Here is a 20,695-nt window from a genome sequence, read left to right on the forward strand (position 1 = left end):
TTAGAGTGAAAAGGTACAAGGCACGCGAGATTCATCAGGATTAGATGTTAAAAGCCGCTTATTTATTTAAAGCCCTACCAAAGTTTTCCAATTACATCGGGGACCGCGAGTATATTTTAATTAGGAAAAAATTAGAACGTCATTTTGTATTTATTTAATTTGGAAGCTTGATATTGAGTGCTAATGACATTTTACCTACGAATTTGTGTTTCTTGCGTCAATTTGTTTAGTTTCATTAGCTAATTTCTGTTGATATTATTTTCCTGCTTCTGGCGCCCCATTGTCGGATTTTAGTAGGTACTAATTTACACGCTGGAAACAGGTCATATTAAGTTACTCCTGCTACGTTGCAAACTAAGCATTCCTTGGAAAAAACAAGCTGAATTTGCCAATCGCAAAAGATTAAAGGAATATTTACGCATTCCACTGTGGGACACAGTTCGTCAATTTATAACAAAAACGCGATCATCCCTAAAAAACTTCATCGCGTATTGGCGCCGTGTAATAAAGTAAGTAAAAGGGAGTTGGATTTAGTGATGTGTAAAACGAAATTACAACAAAGAAAACTGTTAGTAAAATCAAATAGTATTCAAGTTCATTATTCGTGCTGCTAAGAAAAATGCAATCAGTGTAAAAGTTTATCGAAGAGTTGTCCTAAACGTCAAATCAAGTTTTAATAACAATACATTTAAATTAAGTGTGTATGCCAATACCCTTTCCGAAACAAAATTGTACTGATTAGCATCCGGAGACAGTTTGTATTTCCAATCAATCGTCAAAGCTTCCAATCCAAAGAGCAATTGTTTAGAAGTTACTGGAAGTGGGTTATAAGCAAGCATTCCAGTTGAAAGCACCTGACAGCTACCCCAGACTGATGATTCAACAAAATTGGCCGTAAGAATTCCAGATCTTCCACATCAAAAAAATTGTAAATAAAGAGGTTAGTCGTATTTTTGTATTTTGAACAAATTCAATCCAAAGCTTTACGATCCATTGTAAAAAGGTGTATCATTTTTTCTGTTATTTGAGCAACGCTTTAGCATCAGAGTCCCACGTCTACCACACTCATACCCCTTCCACTGTGGACGGGGAGCGAGGGGGGCTGGAAGCTTCGGCGAATGAGATGGAGAATATGCATCGCAATTTTACATTATAGTTGCGCCTTTTCAGTTCTTTGGATTTTACTGGAAAACGGAATCTTTTATCAAACATATAGTTCAGACAAATATTGTAGATCATAAAATTATCTACAAAAATGGTACTTATACTTTTTTGCCTAAGAATCATCATTCCTAAGATATTGTCAACAAAAAATCAAAATTTATGTGCGTCTGAAGTGTAAAGGTATTTAAGTAATAGCAATTCAAGTTCAAATCAATAAGTTAATTAGAAGTAAGAAAAGAGATGACTATTGCAAATTCAACTTTAGGGGTCCAAATATGTGACAAGTAAAAGTTTAGTAAAAGAAAATTAATGTAAAAAAGGGAGACATATCCTTAAACCACCCTTAATACCTATTTGCTGATTTTACTGGACAGTATAAAGTCAAAGAACTCATTTGTGGTCAATTTTCAGATTAAGGATGGGAGATCCTAGGGGAGACCTCTTGTGTAAACCAGGGGAGAAGAAGAGGTAACGTTTAATAGGGGGTTAAGAGCTACGCGAAGGCACTTTTAACAATTTTTATGATACAGTTTTCTCGTTACAATTTCCCGTTTAATAAAAAAAAGCAAAAGAAATTGTCAACCACTAATTTGCAACCGAAATACCAGTACAGGTGGAATCTGTGCAAGCCACAGCAAATTTTTATATTCTTCATAGCTCGATCCGCTATACTTTAAAGCATCACTAGAGACCGCCAAAAAGATTCTCTGGAGATCTTCCGAATGTTAATGATGACGTTTAGATGAAGTTTATTATTTCCAAGGATTCAGCAGGCTCTGAGCAATCTCTGAAAAATGAGTTTCGTGAAGAATATTTTTGATGAAGATTTGAAAAGCATTCAAAGACTGTGAAAAACTTAAACACGGATAACAGAAAAAATTTGCAAAAAAAACAATCTCTAAAATCCTTGTATCGTTTTTGAAGAGTCCTTGAATAATTTCTGAAGAGATCATCGCAATAGCTTTTGAAGGACTTCAGAAGCATCTGGAAGTAACCCTGTAAAAAAGTTTCCTAGATTTTCTAAATGATTTTTCAAAAACAAATTTACCTCCTATAAAGGAAAATATAAATGCTTTCAATTAGAATGCTTCAGGGTCCATCATAAATACTTGAAAAATTTTGGGACGGTTTACTGAAGAATATTTCGTTTTTATTTAGTGGTCGCATTTTAGAGGGTGCTCTACCAAGGCAATTCACTAAAATCAAAGTACGTAGATCAAGCTTGCCACATAACAGAATACATTTTCCAAAGAAAATTTCGATATCTATATTATACAACTTCTCCAACATAAACATCTGCAGTAACGGTCTGTAATTTTCTTGTTTGTTTGGGAGTAAAAAACAAAAGTGATAAATTTCCCGAAAGTATGTCGTGAAAATCCTTTAAAAAATTCTAACGAGGACAATTTTTCTTCATCCTACGTTGCTTTGGCAAAATAAACCTTCGTATAAAAGAAGCAGTGCGCCGTGTAAAGTTTCTTTGTGCGCTCATTACGATCATTAATTTATTTTACCCAGAAGGGAAACATTTCTGCTTCAAACTTCAATTTTGTTTTCTAGATTGCGAAAAAGGTGTACAATACAGTAAATACAAAGTTTCATCGCTTCATCGATTATTATTGAGGTTTGTGGTAGATAAGTGAAAGCAGTGATTGATAGGCCAAATATTACCATGAACGGTTTCTCCTTAATAAAAATTATTCAAAGCCGCTTCAATTCAATTTCCTCGATTATTTGGCGTAGGAAAGTATAATAAAACTCAAAATGTCGATTTTTAAGGGGATGAAAAGTGATGAAGGTTGATTCTAAAGAATTTTCTGCTGCCGAGTTGATTATTTATGGACACTTAAACTCAGCGTTTAATCTCTCCCTTTATATTTAAACTAGCGTGAAGTTGAGCCAAAATTTATAACTTTAGATTGCATAAGCTTTACGTCGTTTACATTTTTTGTAAAAGGCCGATTTTATTGTAGTTAAAAAATTGTAAAAAAGTTATTTGTAGTATTACCTACTCCTATTTGCATAGCAAACATAACGTTGTTGGATTCGAGTTTATCGTGCAAACTTACTTTTCCAATCTCTTAGTAAGTAATTCTTAAAATATTGCAAAGCTTAAAACTGCGCAAAAGAACATCCCTAATCCATTTTTAAAGTCTTCGCATAACAAGTTTGTCGATTTTGTTCATGCTGGCTTTCAATTCTCGGTTTAGTGATCGGCATATGTCAACAGAATTAAGCAACGACGGCGACGACGTCGGGGGCCACCATTAACTTCATTTATATTTTCTTACGCGTATTTTTGTAGACCACCGTTAGGGGTCGTTGTGTTCAATTAATAACACTGCCTTAATTAGATTAAATGGTTCAACTATTGAACGAGCATCCTACAAAAGTCACTGCAGAATGAAAACTACTGGAATATATGCATAAGTTCTTTGTTATATAAATTTGTGTTTGATTGTAAGGAAAAAACAAATTTACCATTGAGTCACCATGTAAATGGTATAAGTTTTACACATCTTCCAAACGAGTTCTAACAAGTTAGGGAAAATGTATAAAAAAGACGTTATAAATTTAGAAAACTAAATCTAAACGTAGGGGTAGCGTATAGTGATATTTTATGTTTAGAAGGGAATAAATAACTGCTACAAACATTACCACACACAAAATTCCTACGTTGCCAAATGTAGGTGCAATTTATGAGAAACCCTACACGGTGCCTTAAACGCAAAACCAAGAAATTGGACTGTATTCAAATTTCTCATTTCAAATAGCTCTGGTTTGGTGGTCTTGTCCGCTTCTATGTAAAAAAATCATACTCTTTTGTACCCGGGTAATTTATGACTCTTCCTAATTCTGGGACAAACTATAATTAATCCTTTATCTTGCACGAAATGTAGCCAATTTGACAAGAGACACTGAAGGGAAATCTCAACCTTGCCCAACCTATGTGCAAATTGCCCATGATTAATTCGGAAAATTTTGCTTATTTTTAATAAAAACTGTTGTTCATTTGAGGGTTCCAAATTGTGATAACCAACAATCAATTTCGAATAATTGGAAATCAATGCAACTTTTCTCTTTTTCAAATTTTGTATTAGTCAATGCTTAAATTTAAACCGGAACTAGCACCCTATAAACAAATTGCACCATCTTTCCATGCAGTTTTTCTAAAATTGTGTCAGTATTAGCCCTTCCCCAATGATTATAAGTGTGTGCGTTTCGCAGTTTTCATAACAAGATTGGCCATTGCTTCAAGACCTTTACTATTAAAGAATGCCTACCTAGTTGAAGTAACAAAGTGGACATTTTGGAGATTTATAGGGGTGCGCATGGTTATCATTATGGTAGCAGAAAATGTACAGGGTGAACGAAGTATAGGCTTGGTAATTTCAAAAGTTTAGTAAATGTAACTCAGTCCATTTTAAAGTTAGCGATCATATTTTCTTTTTACGTATCTTATTTCTGTAGCGCATTGACCTTCTAATTGCTTTTGGAAATTGTTGGCTCCAGTGTGTCGGAGATAGCACATGGTAAACTTATTCTAATGAGGTTTTTTGTGAAAAGAATAGCTGGCGCTAAATTACGGAATTGTGAAATCATCGCCTATACGTTAGTATCAGTGCGAGGCTCTCTTGAGGAACAGCATAAATCTCGGGCATCTTGAAAAAAGCTTTAATTAATTAACAAAGACTAGGTAGGGATTATTCCGGGGAAATTTTTGAATTCATTCAGTTTTGGACTACGGAGCGTCAACCGTGCAGCTGAAAGTACAGCAATTTTGGAAAGATTCTGTAAACAAATTACAAAGGGGAAGCTCGTAGGTAGGCTCGAAAAAAAATTCGTTCCGAGATTCAACAGAGCCAAAGTTAATATTTTTCGAGCACCGTAGAACCAAGTTAGAAAATTCGAATAAAAATACTATCAAATTTGGTATATCGTCAAGTTTTTATTTAGGGTATTGGTTTACGTGAAAGTGTCAGGCGATTATCCCGAGTTTTATTGTGGAAAAAGCTAACTCCTCCAATTTAATTAATTAAACGTGTTTGTTTTGGAACTTACAACCAATGAGGAATTATTGTGCAGTTAGGAAACAAAGAAAATACTGTAACGCTGATTAAACACATTTCCGTCGTATACATTACGACCATACGCTGGCGAGGATAAATCAATTAAGCGTACCGGTGTAGTATTTTCGGTGTACAGTTATGTCGCCGCGAAGAAACAAAAGAAATTGACCTTGTCGTTAGAATTCGTAACAGTAAAATTGTTCTAAAGCTCGCATGAACAAAAAATTGGCTGCATAAGAATAAGCTGTATAAGTTCCTCCTTCGGTGTGGATAAAAAAGTTCAAGAGCATGTTAAGAAACCGTTCACATAACTGTAGTGGAGAGAAAGCCATGCTCGCTGCGATTTATAGACGTCATAGAAATCCGTCGCGAAGGAGCCAATCTACAAATTCTATTGTTAATTTCCAAACTACTGTCTCTAGAAGGAGGGCCGTCCTCACCATATTTCATATGAACATCGTCATCCACTGAAGGACTTTTTTATTTCTGTAAAGTTAAGGGTTGCTTATCATTATGACAATTTAATTAAAATAATTGTGTTCTTAAAGATTCCAATCTATGGGTAAATTGAAGCCGTTTGTATTAGATGAATTTTCTTATTCATGAACCCATTAGAATTGGATTTGATAGAGGAAATTAGTTTTTTTTTCAAGTTGGTTTGTTAAAGAGAATTTCCAAATTACTGAGTTCACTCTAATTATCTTTAAGGTGAATTTTGTACAAACAATTTTTTTGCCGCATACCGTTTGTCATCTCCGACAAGTCTTCGCTTTGAAAGGAGATCGATCGACGTTTGCTGCTGCATACCAAATAAAAAATGAGTTGATCTAATATTTTAAACCAAACTGGGACACAGTTCTACAATACTTGCAAACGATCTACCTTTTACCCCAGGCTCTACTCTACACAACTCGTCTAGAATGAATTTAATAAAAAAAATAAACTCGTATTTCATTTTGTACGAAATGAAAACGTTGATAAATGAAACTCAACACCAACATTGTGCTCGATTTACATTATGTACATCCAAGTTACACCCATCGATGAGTTATCGATTAAACAAATCCTGATTAGAATTATGCCATGTTGAAAAGGTAGCCCATTTTACAAGGATGTAGAATTACGAACGAATTGACGTCTCCTTTACAAACGTTGGTCACAATTGAAAATTCATTGAAACCAAAATATGTAAATGAAAGCATTAAGAATTAAATAAAAAACTACCCAAACATGCTAACCGAAGAACAATATCCAGTTTGAATTGAAATAATCTTTGCATACAAATACAGATTCGTTTTGAAATTCATCGTACAAAATATGAATGCCATCAATTGTAATTAGACCAAAAATCATTTCTTCTGAAAAGTGGTAGGTTTTTAGTGATAGATGTAACCGTAAGGGAGCAACATATCTTTGTTTGACAGCACCGGATAAAACTAATCCATTGCGGCTAAGAGATAAAGTGAAAACGAATTTGATTTATCAGTTTTCACGCCACGCGCATTGCATTCAAAGGAATCGGGCGGAAGAAGGCGGTGGTAAGCGCTATGGTACGTGCTCGAATTTCGATTGACATTTTCATTTTTTACCCGTGTAAAACCAAAAGTCCATTACGCTGTTGTTCTCACAATTTAAACTATTACCGTCGATAATTTAAATTCAATTCGCATCACGATCCTCTCATCTCGGCTCGTTTTAGAGAAATAGGCGATTTAACGAACTCACCGTACATAGCATAACAAGTGCGAAACTTATAGATTTTCTTTCATTCTGTGGAGATTTATGCCAAGGAAATACCAACTACGTGTTATTAGGTTACCGATTTTATTTGGAGATCAGCTACATACTGCTCTTTTATTAAAAATCTACGGCCCATTCTATAGCGGTTTGTTGTCGGATTACTATTCGGCTCCAGTCTGATATCTTCAAAACTAACAAGTGCTCAGATCAGTTATCCATGATTGCGTTTGGATTTACAGATATGGACTAGCTACATAAATCGGTTTCAAATTTGTGCAGTTAACAAAAGTTGGGAGGTGTTGTACGATTTCGGAAAAAAGTTGAAAAAACAAGCAGTTGTAGTAAAACGAGGCCTTTTCTTAAGGTAAAAGTTAAAAGTTTGATGCAAGTTTTGCATACGGTTGAGATGAATACAATATTCATTATTCTGAAAATTTCCATACAACGAGAAACAATTATACGAGAGCGAATCACAAAAAAGTTCAGTTGTATCAGCCCAAAAGCGATCCAGTTGTCAATTTTTCTTGGAGGGCGCCTTTGGTTATTTTTTATTACTTGGAAACTTGCATTTCAATTAAGTAATAATATTCTTTGAATGAATTCAAAATTTATTTAGCTATAAGGTGCGTATAAACACTTCATGTATAAAATTGCCCTAAATTTATTATTGGTTGAAGTTAAGTAAGTGGAAAATTAGAACTGAGACGTGGTCACGAGATAAGAGTTGTATTTTCTCTAATTATAGAAAACAAATCAATATTTTAAATCAGAAATTTAGTTTGTCAATATATTTAATTACTTGTGGAAATCGTATTTATTCGTCTGCAGTCAAATCAGAGCGTCAAGTCTTTTTTCAGATTTTTCGCAAGGTAAGGGGTATTTAAATTATATTACATTTTAATCGCAAATTCTCAACAAACTACCGAACTATTAAACACTCTTAAATTAGAACAGTCGCGTTTACAAAAATCCTTAAATGAATGTAATCAAAAAGTTGATGATCTCGGTGGCCAATTCAAAGTTCTTGAGGAAAAACTAAACGTTTCTTCCCGAGAGGTGGATCAGTTACGCCAAGAAGTCATGGTGTTGAAAAAAGAGGTGAATGCAAAAGACTACTTACTTAATCACTTAAATCAATACTCTCATATTAATAATCTGATCGTTTTCGGGATTCCTGAGCTAAAGGATGAAAATGTGATTCTTATTATAAACACACTTGCAGCCACAATTCAGTTCGAAAACTGGCAACCAGATTTAATTGATATAGCCCATCGATTAAAAGCGAACCCCAATAAAATTAGTCAACATCGTCCGATTATAATAAAATTCAGCAGAAGATTAGACAAAAATCATTTTCTAACGAAATGTCTAGCTCTACGCAATTTAAATACTAACATGCTAGGCTATTCCATTTCTTCCAAAATTTTTGTGAATGAATCGCTAACTAGTGTAAATCGACAACTTTTTTCGTTAGCAAAAATTAAAAAAGAAGAACTAAAATATGCTTTCTTATGGACCAGAGACTGTAAAAAAATTTATGTGATAATTAGGTATATGATTATAGAACTGAATCTTTTTGTTCTATTTGTTTTTATTTTATTACTGCTACTTTACTATTTATGCAGCAGGATTATTTTTTGTGTGTGTTTTTTTTAAATATAACTATGGGAGAACGATGCAATCACTTGTTTATTGTTAACGCATTACGTATAGTTTAAATTTTCTATTTTCATCACTATCATTTATTTTTGATTTTGTTTTTTTTTTGTTTCTTTATTGTTTGTCTTCTGTTTTTTTTTTCTTTTTCCATTTTGTTAAATGCTAGAAATAGCAAATGAATTGCCTGGTATCGATGATAAGTATATTAATTTGCAATCATTTTCGAGCTCCGTGAAAAATGAGAAATGTGAATTGTTTAGTATATTTCACACAAATATTAGATCCATTGCAAAAAATTTTGATTATTTAGCAAGTATCAAACCACTTCTAAACTCCATGCAAGTGATTGTACTAAGCGAGACGTGGAATTGAGTAAGTACAAAATACTTTGAACTGAATGGCTATGATCTTTATTACAACGCGAGTAAGCTAAACCAAAATGACGGTGTAATAATATATATTAAATCAACAATTATACAATCCTCTAATAACATTGTGATTAATGGGTTTTGTTATACAAGAACTAAAACTGCACAATCATATAATAATCATAACAAGCATCTATCGCCCACCATCTTATGATATCAACTGCTTCTTAACTTCTCTTAAATTATATTTTCAAAATCATATCGAAAACTGTGTTGAAATTCTAATCGGAGATATAAATATAGATTTATTAAGCTGTGGAATTCATGTAACAGAATCGTATTTAAATTTGTTGAGTGAATTTTCATTTGTTCCATATATCAACAAGCCTACAAGAATATCTGGTGATTCACAATCATGCATAGACCACATTTTTCTCAAATGTGCAAATAAAAATGTGATTGCTACATCTTTTATTATTACAGATCAAATTACTGATCATTGTCCAATAGCACTAAAGCTACAATTTCAATTAGTCAAAGAAAGATGTCAACACGATAAAATGCTAAAAAGTATTAAAATAACTGACTACTGTAAACTGAACACACTCCTCCAGCAATTTAATTGAGATATTCTAAAATTATTGCTCATTGAAGAATCGTTTAATCATTTTATAAACGTCTGCAAAAAAATTATTGCTTCTACTACTATTATTAAACACAAAAGAATTAAAAAGAAGAAAGATGGGCAACAGATGATTCCAAATAATATTGCACATACTCAAAATATATCTGAACTATGGGAAGCGACCAAAAAGGCAGCTAATATAGAAAAATCAAAAGTCCCTATAAAACGAATAGTTGACGAGAATGGATACGTAGTGAAGGATATGAGTGAAATAGTGGAATTTTTTAATGACTACTTCGTATCCGTTCCCGAAACGTTAGCTTCTCGTGTCAGTACCTCGGGAACTTACAAAGATACCATCTCTTTTGTTACAAAAACTTTTTCATGGTGTCCAATCATTGATAAAGACGTAGAAAACTCTATAAGTATCAGGTGGTTATGACAATATTTCTTAGAGTACATCGCACATTCCGTCACCCTACCATTATCCACACTATACAATCGTTGTCTTATTGAGGGATATTTTCCTACTGTTTTAAAAAATGGAATTATAATACCTTTACATAAAAGTGGTGATAAGACCAAGGTAAGTAATTACAGACCAATTGCACTAACCAGTTGTTTGTCAAAAATATTTGAAAAAATTATTCACAAACAATTACTGTCTTTCTTCCAAAGATTTGATATTCTTTCAGGATCACAATATGGATTTATGAAAAATAAATCGTCTGAAGATGCGCTGACTGACCTTGTTAAAAAAATTATAACGCCTCTTGATAACTCTGAGTATTGTCTAGCAGTATTCTTAGATCTTGCTAAAGCTTTTGATACAGTGATTCATGACATATTATGTGATAAATTATTTAAATATGGCGTTAGTCTTTCACTTATTAAATCGTATCTTTACAATAGAACACAAGCTGTAAGAATTGATGGGACGATGAGTGCTGAAAAGACTGTAAGGTTTGGAGTTCCTCAAGGATCTATTCTGGGACCTTTACTTTTTATAATATATATAAACGACCTATTGAATTTATCACTGCAAAATGCTAAGTTGTTCTCGTATGCAGACGATACAGTACTCTTTGTCTCGGCAGATTCAAAAAATAGATACAACCTCAGGTCATATGAGCATAATTAAACACTGGCTAGATAACAACATCTTAACGTTAAACTACCAAAAGTCCTCTTACACTGTAGATAATGTAGACAGTTTGCTCATACACGTAAAGGATTGCACAATGAGACAATGTAATTGTGACATAAAAATTAATAAATGTAATACTGTGAAGTATTTGGGGGTCATGTTAGACAGCCGCCTAAGGTGGGATACTCAAATTCAATACCTAACCAACAAATTAAGGAAACTAATATATCTTTTTAAATCTATAAACAGTGTAATGAGTGTCGCTTCCAAGAAAATTATTTATTACGGCGTATGTCAATCTATAATATCGTATGGGATATTAACATGGAGGTCAACACCAGATGTTTACATGAGTCGTTTGTTTATTGTCCAAAAACTAATTTTAAAAATATTATTTCGAAAACCGTTAATGCTATCATCAGAACAACTCTTTAAAGAAACTAAGTTGTATTCTATTTATCATCTTTACATACTCACCTTATTAAAATACATCTACAAAAGCAAGTCTACACTGCTTAATGTTCCTACTCACAACTACACTACAAGATTCAAAACTTTAAGTTTATCTTACAATATAACAGTTAACAAACAAATTGCACAAAAAACTTCACTTTTCATGTAATCAAGGTCTATAGGTAACCATTTTCAACTAAAGTACAATATCTCCTCGTTTTTTATTCTATCGAATAAATCATTTTTGAAAAATGTAAAAAAAATTTGTGCTTCAATGAGTATACAAGAGGTTCGAAACATTCTTTTAGTTCAAATTTAATTTAACTATTAGTCCTTTTATTTATTTTTATTTTTAGCTTATTTTTATTTCATTTCTTAGTTTTTTTTTAAATTTTATTTTTCTTTTTTTTTTAAATTCTATGATCAAGTTATTCACCTTGCACCTGACAAAAGATATTAACAAGTTTTTAAACTTAGATATCTGCTGCAGGTATGAATTCAGTGGTTTTTTTCTCTTTTCTTTTTAATGTCCAATGTACCCATGTTTGTGTGAATGAAACTCCGTAGATTTTATACATTTATTTGTAGTGTAATAATTTTTAAGTTTAAAGTGAAAAATATTTTGTTGTTTTTTATGTACAAATAAATGGCTTATTATTATTATTTATTATAGAGCTAGTGTGACGGTTAGCTTGATTTTAAGTGTAGGACTTTTGGTCAAGTATGATTTTTGCTCGTAGTATAAATACTGGTTTGCTTTGTCTTCGTTAGCTTTCGGAATTGACACGATTTGCGATCTTTCTCGTAGAAGCTAAGATGGCAAAATTATAATTGCTATTTAAGTTGTTACGGGATGTGACATTAATGTCAATCGAAACATGTGGTTTTTTAAATAATCGGAATTAATTGCAACAAAGTATTAAGCGAAATTCATTTACGTCATTCGTTTTTTTCAGAAGGTAAGGAGAGAGGTGTCCTTGGATTTGGCGAAGGACTTGTTAGACAGCTAAGTGTCGTATTTTGTTTACCACGTACCTAACTAGCCGGAGACTGAAAATTAAAGTAAAAGTTTGACTTTTGCAGTATCGAGCTTCTTTCTAAACACAAACCATAATAAAGACTTACCTTAGTAACGTGACCATTTTCAAAGATAAAGGAGGGGACATACCTGTAAGAAAAATCACAGTATTAGTTTCGATAAAAAACTACTTCAAAAGTCGATCCGCTGACCGAATTACAAGAGATTAATAATTATTGAACGGTCTTTTACCTAAATCATTATTATTATCAAATTGTTGTAAACTTCCCATTTTCCTTTCTTGCAGCGTTCGGAAATGAGTAACGCCATTGGTCATCATAATAAAAAGGAAGTTTCCGCAAATCTGCACGAAAATATATTAAAGCCATTCCTTTAAAGTCCGGTTTGCAGTTTATCTTAACGTCTTCTAACAAATTTGATTTTTGTAAAATGTGGCCCAGAAGTTACTTCGACGCACTCCATTTGAATTAAGGAGTTTAGGTGTGTACGCTGTCCACGCGCTGCTCACTCTCTCAAAATACCTTTTTTTTGTGAGTACGATCAAATATATAACTTTTAGATATTGGTACGACATCGTAAAACTTTTACCGTTGTTTTACGAGGTCAACCCCCTTGACCGTATATTCTATATACTCAATAAAGTGTTTTATTCAAGATGTAGGATTTGTTTTGGTCATAAATTTTTTGCTATCCTGATGCCATTCAGAAATGATTTGGAGTTTACATAATCATCAATTCTTCCTCGACGAATTTGATTTGGTGCACCTTTGCTAGTAAATCGCCAGATTGCCAAAGTTGCTGCTGTTCACGCCTATGCCAATACTGCCATTCTCAAGGTGACTGTCGAAAACACAAACGAAAGGGAAAGTAAATCACAAACTTTCTTTTAAAAGGTTTTCCGTTTACTTATAACCAGTATCGTTAGACAAGGATAGTGGAACATTTTAGCATTCATGATAGATGACGAGAACGACTTGACCAACACCGCTACCACGACATTTGAATTCGCACGCGCGAGAAACCTTTGATTTAAACACAATGGGTTCATCCAATGTTAAACTTCGAGCATAAAGGGTAAAATTGAAAAAGTAAGTGAGCAAACAAAAATCGACAGCCAGTCCATTCCAATTTCGAGCATACGAGAATAGAAATCCATTTAAGTTGGTTGAACAAATCTGGACGTGAAGGGAAGTTAAACTACTCCAAATATTAACAGGGTTATGGAATGAAATTACATTATCGACCTCGACTTGACATTAAACAAATTGAGCAATAGAAAGGAGCAGAAATTCAATTTGATAGCTAAGCGCGGAATAATGTACAAAAAGGGTAAGCGTATCACCGATTTATTTAAACAGGGGAGCAATCCAGAGGTTTATATTTATTTGAGTTCTGAAACTTTATTATAGTAAAAATCAATCTTTAATAATGGTCATGCGAACTTTTGTATAGGCAGTCATATTTCATTACATTAAAATCCTGGATTTCTGTCCCTTAAATTTATACTTTTCCAAATTTATAATTTTCAGATTTAACGTCTTCCAAAAATAATTACAAAAGTTAAGAATAACTCCTTAAAAGTTTAGATTGTACTAAAAATACATAAACGGAGACCAAGTTTCAAGTCGTAACGATACTGCGACGGAAAGATCTTGAGAACTTGGTAGGTATGTCCTTAAAATTCAGGAAAAAATTGATACGTGTAATTTTAAGCTTAAGTTAGCAATTTTCTAGTCCACTAACTGCACAATTTCCTACCAGTGAAAGAAAATTGTTATACGCTCAATCTTATAAAGGAAATTGAAGTGTTAACAGTTTTCACGTAGACGTATTCAGGAATTTATTTAAACCGTGATTAAAAAAGGTACACTAGAGTAAGACAAAATGTGGATAATTTAGAAATGTGCCATATACAGTCTGTTCGAAATAAGAGTGTCACCTCTATATTTCTTTTATTTGGCGAGATGCGAAAAATTTGTCAGTAATAATTTGTGGCATTACGATCTATCCGATGGCATATTAAAATTTCCGGTATCACTTTCGGTTTAACCGAAATTTGAAGCAACTTTTGTTTTTCAAATTTAATGCATGTCTTTTTAAGATATTTCAAAAGAGCAATCAATTTACTGTACGACAACATAAAATATGCATATTGCTGATATATAATATGGAGAAATTCGTGTTTCAATGTCTAGAAAACTTATGAAATTTAGCGTGCCGTGTGCTGTCAGAATGCGCGATGTTTGTTTGCTCTAAGAAAAAATAGAGAATTGCATCAATTTCCGGTTAGACCGGAAGTGATACCGGAATTTTGCCGAACTTTAAAGATTGTTTTTTAATTACCTGACAATAGAGTTCTTAAAATTTTCTTTGAGTACTAACATTCAGCAAATTTTCATACCGTTAAAGCTGTCATTAGGTCTCTTAAATAATTCTACGATTTAAATTTCTTTAGGTTCCCATTTTTTATTGCCGAATTAAAGAAAGCCAGGGGTCAAATTAAATCTCTTAAACAAGGAAGCCTAGGAACAATGTACGCAATAAAGTTAAAAATTGCGATTTTCATTATACAGGGTGATTCAAAATTGAGTGCAAAGATTTTAAGCGTGTATTTACCAGCCAAAAATAAGAATTTTTTTTCATATAATCGTTTGTCCTAACTTGCTTCGTTTACAGGGTGTAGAAGTTTTTTAAAAAAATTGGTTTTTTATCAATTATTCAAAAACCTGTCAGGCGATTTAAATAAAGTTTGAGCAGTTTATTGGTCGTCATAAGGGCTTTCCTTTGGTGGTAATAAAATAAATAAAAACCGGCTTTTTACAAAATTTTTACACCCTGTATCTAGAAAACGAAGCAAGTTAGGACATACGTTTATATGAACAAAATTTCTTACTTTTGGCTGGTAAATACGCTCTTAAAATCTTTGTGCTCTATTTTGAATTACCCTGTATAAAATCAATATTCGTTGTGCTTCAGCAATAATGTTAAAATTTAAACCAACTCAAGTAGTGTACAATTGAGCATGACCAAATCTTTCGAACTATATCTTTATATATAGAACGAAGGTCCATAATATAAAATTTAAGCTTAAGCGCCTTTATTCACCGATTTTCGCAAATACGCAAAAAATGCAAACTCCTGTAGCAAAGTATAGTAATTTAGCCCCAAAATGGCGACCAGAACAAACAACCAATCAAAAAAACGAAAAAAACACGTCCCCGCTTTAAGATCGCTAGCTTCAGACGCCCAATTATTTAAGACTACATTTCGTAGGTGAATAGAAAACTAACAAATCGGTGTACTTACATGAATGCGGATTTATTGAAAAGACAATATCAAATAGTTTTTCTTTACAACACATGACAACTTCAATAAATTTCCACATGAGCACGTAAACCGTCTAGACGATATTTAATTTCACGCCATACATTACTGATCAATTCTGGAGTCGGCTTCTACTGTTCTTTTTAGTTAGACAATATTACGTAATTAAAAATGCACGTTGAATAGAATTCTTATAATTAGGTATATTTTCCTATGGTTATCAATTTCGGAACTTAAGGCAACGTTCCATCATCCTATGCATAATGTCAAGCAAACTAAATTCTAAAACATTACGAGAATGCTGGACGAGTTCAAAACCTTTCTAACAAAAACTGCAAATTTGCTAGATAGCTTGCTTGCATTCTACGGCCGCCAAGGGAAAATTTTAGCTATCAAAATCCTTTGTGACGGACTCTCTAATATGCACCTTATCTTATGAAAGGACTCTCACACACTGAATTCTTGCGAGCATTTTCTAAAATGTAGGTACCTATCACAAAAAATTCCCAAAGTTAAAGAATTGGAATTACCTACGAGTATGTGTGAATTACTATACTACTATATTACTATAGAGTAATACTAAATACTAATCGTGGTTTTTTTATTGTCATAATAAAACTTTTACTGTAATAAAAAGGTGTTATTTTCGTTACAGTTGGCCTACGCCTAAACTCTGTGAACTATTAAGTAAATTCGAAAGGTTGTCACGACCTAAAAACTTCCATTTCAAAGTAAAGCTCTTAAAAACATCATTAGCACAATAGGTTCATTACACCCCGGAGAAGAAAAAAAAATTCTTTAACAAAGGCAGGATGGTAGTTGCATGCTAAATTTCTTTCTAAAAGCTGGAGGCGGAACGCTGAATATCAAGCACAAATTAATGCTTAATTACAGCTACTAAAAGAGAAGTACAAAAACCGCGCTGTTTAATTGATTAGCCGCAGCCCTCGACTAAGGAATCGCAACCTATAAAAAGGGGCAATAATGCTCTGTGGCTATAAGTGCTCGAAATGGGGTTAATTCGTACAGTTGAACTCGCAATCGAATTACATTTCATACGTTGGCATCCCGAAACTTAAATTAAATAGAATCGGAATTTTAGGTTTGAGTTATTAAAGTTTAAAGGTGCAATGAAAGTAATAATCAGGAGCTTCTTTATCTTAAATTAGACCTGATGGGGTAATTTTTATAGCTATTGTGTTAAATTATTTAAATTAGATGAAGCGTTTGATGTTTTAGAAATCCTCAAGTAAGCCGAAATCGCCTCGAACCGTTACGGAAAGTGCTTGAAGTTAAAGAACCCTGGTCAATCAGGTGTTAAAAATTTTTTGAAATGACCAGAGCATAGACTTTGTAATTAACACTTCAACTTCAACCACAATAAAATAGTAAACTAATAGGAAGAAATCGATTGATCGGTTACGGTGCTCATCAACAAAGGTGGTAGCACTTTGTATTTGAAAAAAGTTATGGGTTGGTCCTCGATATCGTTGGGAGAATGATAGATAAGACAGCATTTTCAAACACATTTCAATCATCACGTTACTGAAAAGCGAATAGCCAACAAAGCTAGTTCTGAAATGAATATCATTCTAAAAAGGCACATATTATGAAAAATTACTCGATTTATTTTCTCTTGGATCAGAGTGTTTTACTATAACACGTTGAACAGTTTGCAGAAACAGCCATGTACCTACGTAGAAAAACTGTTAATAAGGAAACTCAATATTCATCAATAAACATATTGATTTTGGTACAAACTTTGACATTTAGGCGCGATGTTAGGTAAAGTCAAGTCACACATTCATCAATCTCCATATTCCTATAATCCCTTACAGGGTTTCTTGCCTACGCGTCCACAATCATATGAATTTACTTTCCTTGAGACAATATCGGAAGGTTAAGGACAGGGTCATGTTTTAAGGAAAACTTAGATTAAATGAATAAATTTCCTTTCGATCATGGTAATTTTCCAACCAGTAAATCTGTATTCATATTATTTCAGCATTCATTAAATATTAACCAAGACGTATTTCCATTAGTAGATATTGGATTACAATGTCATCACACTGTCAGGATGAAAAACCTCTTATCTTTAGGGAACAAAGAATGTAAGCTTTCGATTTTATTTACTTTATTTTACAGTCAACATTACGCAGGAAGTAATTATGAGAAAATTTCAGCCTGTCTGTCATTTTCCTTTTCCGCCCGACTGATTACAGCAAATATGATAATGGTAAGCATCTTACAACCCTGTTGCATCTCATATAAAAAACCACGCGGACTACTTTTATTTGAAGAGTAGATAAAGGGTTTGCATTGGACAAATATTTTAATATCTTGCTCCTCCATGTACTTTTCTTCTCTGCAACTGAAACACCTTAAAACTGTACTTCTGTACTATATTATATTTAATAAATTCAGATCTTTATCAGTAGATTAATGGTAGGTTTATACAATCATTATCATTAATTCACTATCATTGGGTCATAAATAGCCAATAGAAACAAAGGTATGGCTTCATTGGTTAGCGACGCACAATAATTCTTTGATTCTATTGGCTATTTCTTAATGATTTAATGTTTTCTCCTTGTCACTCCAGATTTCGGCAGGCTTTCCTCTGATGTTGGTTTAGCGGATTAAGGCGTCTATCATGCCCTTCGAGTGTAGTGATTCAGCTATCAGCACATTAGCAGAATTATCTACTCTTTGGAGAGACATTTCACAAGGATGTATAAAATCTGATAACCTGACACACTTTTTAAGGTATTTAATTAAACCTCATAAGGCAACATTAAATTCAAAATATCTACTCGTATTCTCGACTCTTTTCATATAGAACATTTTTCAATACAATTTCCAGCATAATTGAAACTACAAAAAAGAAGTTACCTATAGCTTTCACGATAATTGACCTTACCTAATAATTTACCCACAAATAGTGGTTCTCTAATTAACTCAGAACTCAAAACGAAATAACGATCATTATTCAAAATTTAACAATCAAACATTACTAATTTGGCATTTACTGACAATTATCAGCCCCGTATGCCAACTTTCCGTATTCATGTCAACAACGACGAGTGTTCGTAGTTAGCTTAATTAATTCAATCAACAAAACCAATAATTAGTTTGCAGGTTTTCAAAATTGTGATAAAACTAACGGGAGGGCAATTAATTTAAATTAAATTTTCCTTAATAAATGCGTTGGAGGAATGCAAATGTCAAACTACCTTTTTAGATGCCGGTTTAAATTGAATTGAACTTTAACATTTCCCTATATCCCTTCGATAAGATGGGGGAAATTAATTTATCCGAACTGCGTGGGCATGGTCGAGAAGAGTTTATTAAAAATGTTACGGTAGGTAGGTAAAAAAACACTGTCCAGTTTTATTATTTGGGAAATAAATGTGAATAAATTTCTGAAAAATTGCACTTAAGTGTCTGTCTGTGAGTGAAGTTTTATTTATGCAGGATGCCAGGAATCCATGTCAAACATCTCTATGTTTAAAATAAACGGTTTTTGGTAGAAAGTGTAACGGAACAATAAGTAGTGCAGCCATTTTAACATTTTTAATTTTAGTTGATTTGAATTTAACAGAATCATCAACAAAGAAATCATCGAATCGGGCATTTTATGCCAAGAACATCAATCAAAGTGAACTCGTACGGTTTCTAGAGACTATAATTGACACATTTCCTTACATTTACCTTTTTACTGTCGTTAATTTAAGTTTAAAGTTTGACGGCCTGTCAATAAATTGTCGGAAGACAGATGAGTTCAATTTTATGATTCTGCATCTTGTAGCTATTTTTCTTTAAAAAAATGAGGGGCTGTATTTGAACTACATTCTCTCTCCGTGTGACTGTCGTAAACTCCTTTTACGGTTTTTAAAATATTTACCTTATTCACGTATACTCTTTGGCATGAACACGCTAAGTAATCGGCGCTTTAAGAGCCTTTGGGAGGTCTCAAATCAGTCCTTAGGAACCAATAAGAGTATTTAAAAGTGTTTAAGACTCTTTCAAAACTTTAAGAGCTTTTAAAATTGCGCTAAAGTCTCTTATAGGGTTTGCTGAAAGCTGTTATAGGTTTTTTTAAAAACTGAAATTCTCTAACAATCTTCAACAAACCTTGAGGTTTTCGACAGTCATCAAAAGAGTCTTCTGCATCCTTCGTGAGTGCAGTTTATACTCTTTAAGAGCACGTAAAAGCTCTGATTAACCGTTGATAGCTTTTAAAATTCTTTAAAGAGCTTTAAGGGCGAGTAAGAGCTTTTATTATTATAATAATAGTAATAATAATATATTTTAACCTTTTTAGCTATTTAACAATTGGTCTTTAAGAGTGTAATTATGACGATCCGGGTCATTAAGACCTTTTATAGTCTTACAGGGCCTTTAAGAAACTGTAAATACCTCCAAATTTTAGTTTAAAACAAATGGACGATTACTATAGTCACACCACACGCTTTTCGCTGGTTTTAAACATGAGTACCTGCCGTTTATCTCTAGGGTAATAAGCGGGTAAGGAAGTAGTACAAGTCGCACTACCCCCCTGCAGTACGTTGGGTGAATGTTACTATTATAATTTAAAATACATATACCTATCTGTCAACTATAACTATAAATGTTAATGAATATGATAGAATTGTTTGGCTTCAACAGCAACATTAATTATACATTTAAGTCGACTATAGAGAAAAGTGAAATTGTCCCTTAAAGTTAAAGAAGTTCCCGGTATAAATTTTTGTCCACTTTATTCAAGACGAAAGACGCATCTGATACGCCACTAGAAATGTTTTACCGCTAATCTTAACGATTCAAATTACTCGAGGACGAATGTTCGGAGGTAGTAGCTAAGTTTTTAGCTGAGGTGACCGTGACAGTGGCTCTAAGTCAAATTACACAAAATCTTGCAGTTGCAGAAAAAATTATTTAAAATGCACTGCGAGCTGTAGTTATTGCCTAGGACAATCCTGTTTAAATGCCACATATGTGCGTTTGTCTGAAGAAGCGGAATGTTAATTTTTTTATTCGGTTTCTTTTTCACTGTGAGTATTTATATATTTTTTCCCTTTTGTATTTAGTATTGTTTCGAATATT

At 33.0% G+C, this 20,695-nt stretch overlaps 1 protein-coding gene across 2 annotated transcripts in view; it reads right to left on the bottom strand.

The window, feature by feature from the left end:
• The window catches only part of LOC116167227, a gene marked incomplete at its 3' end in the record, with an annotated part of 118,169 nt that overhangs the window by 90,897 nt on the left and 6,577 nt on the right, over window positions 1–20,695 (bottom strand). For both annotated transcript variants that reach the window (XM_031482500.1, XM_031482501.1), the window contains 1 exon segment: window positions 12,352–12,394.

The sequence above is a fragment of the Photinus pyralis genome, unplaced genomic scaffold (genome assembly GCF_008802855.1).
Source record: "Photinus pyralis isolate 1611_PpyrPB1 unplaced genomic scaffold, Ppyr1.3 Ppyr1.4_LG3b, whole genome shotgun sequence".
Classification (NCBI taxonomy): Eukaryota; Metazoa; Arthropoda; class Insecta; order Coleoptera; family Lampyridae; genus Photinus; species Photinus pyralis.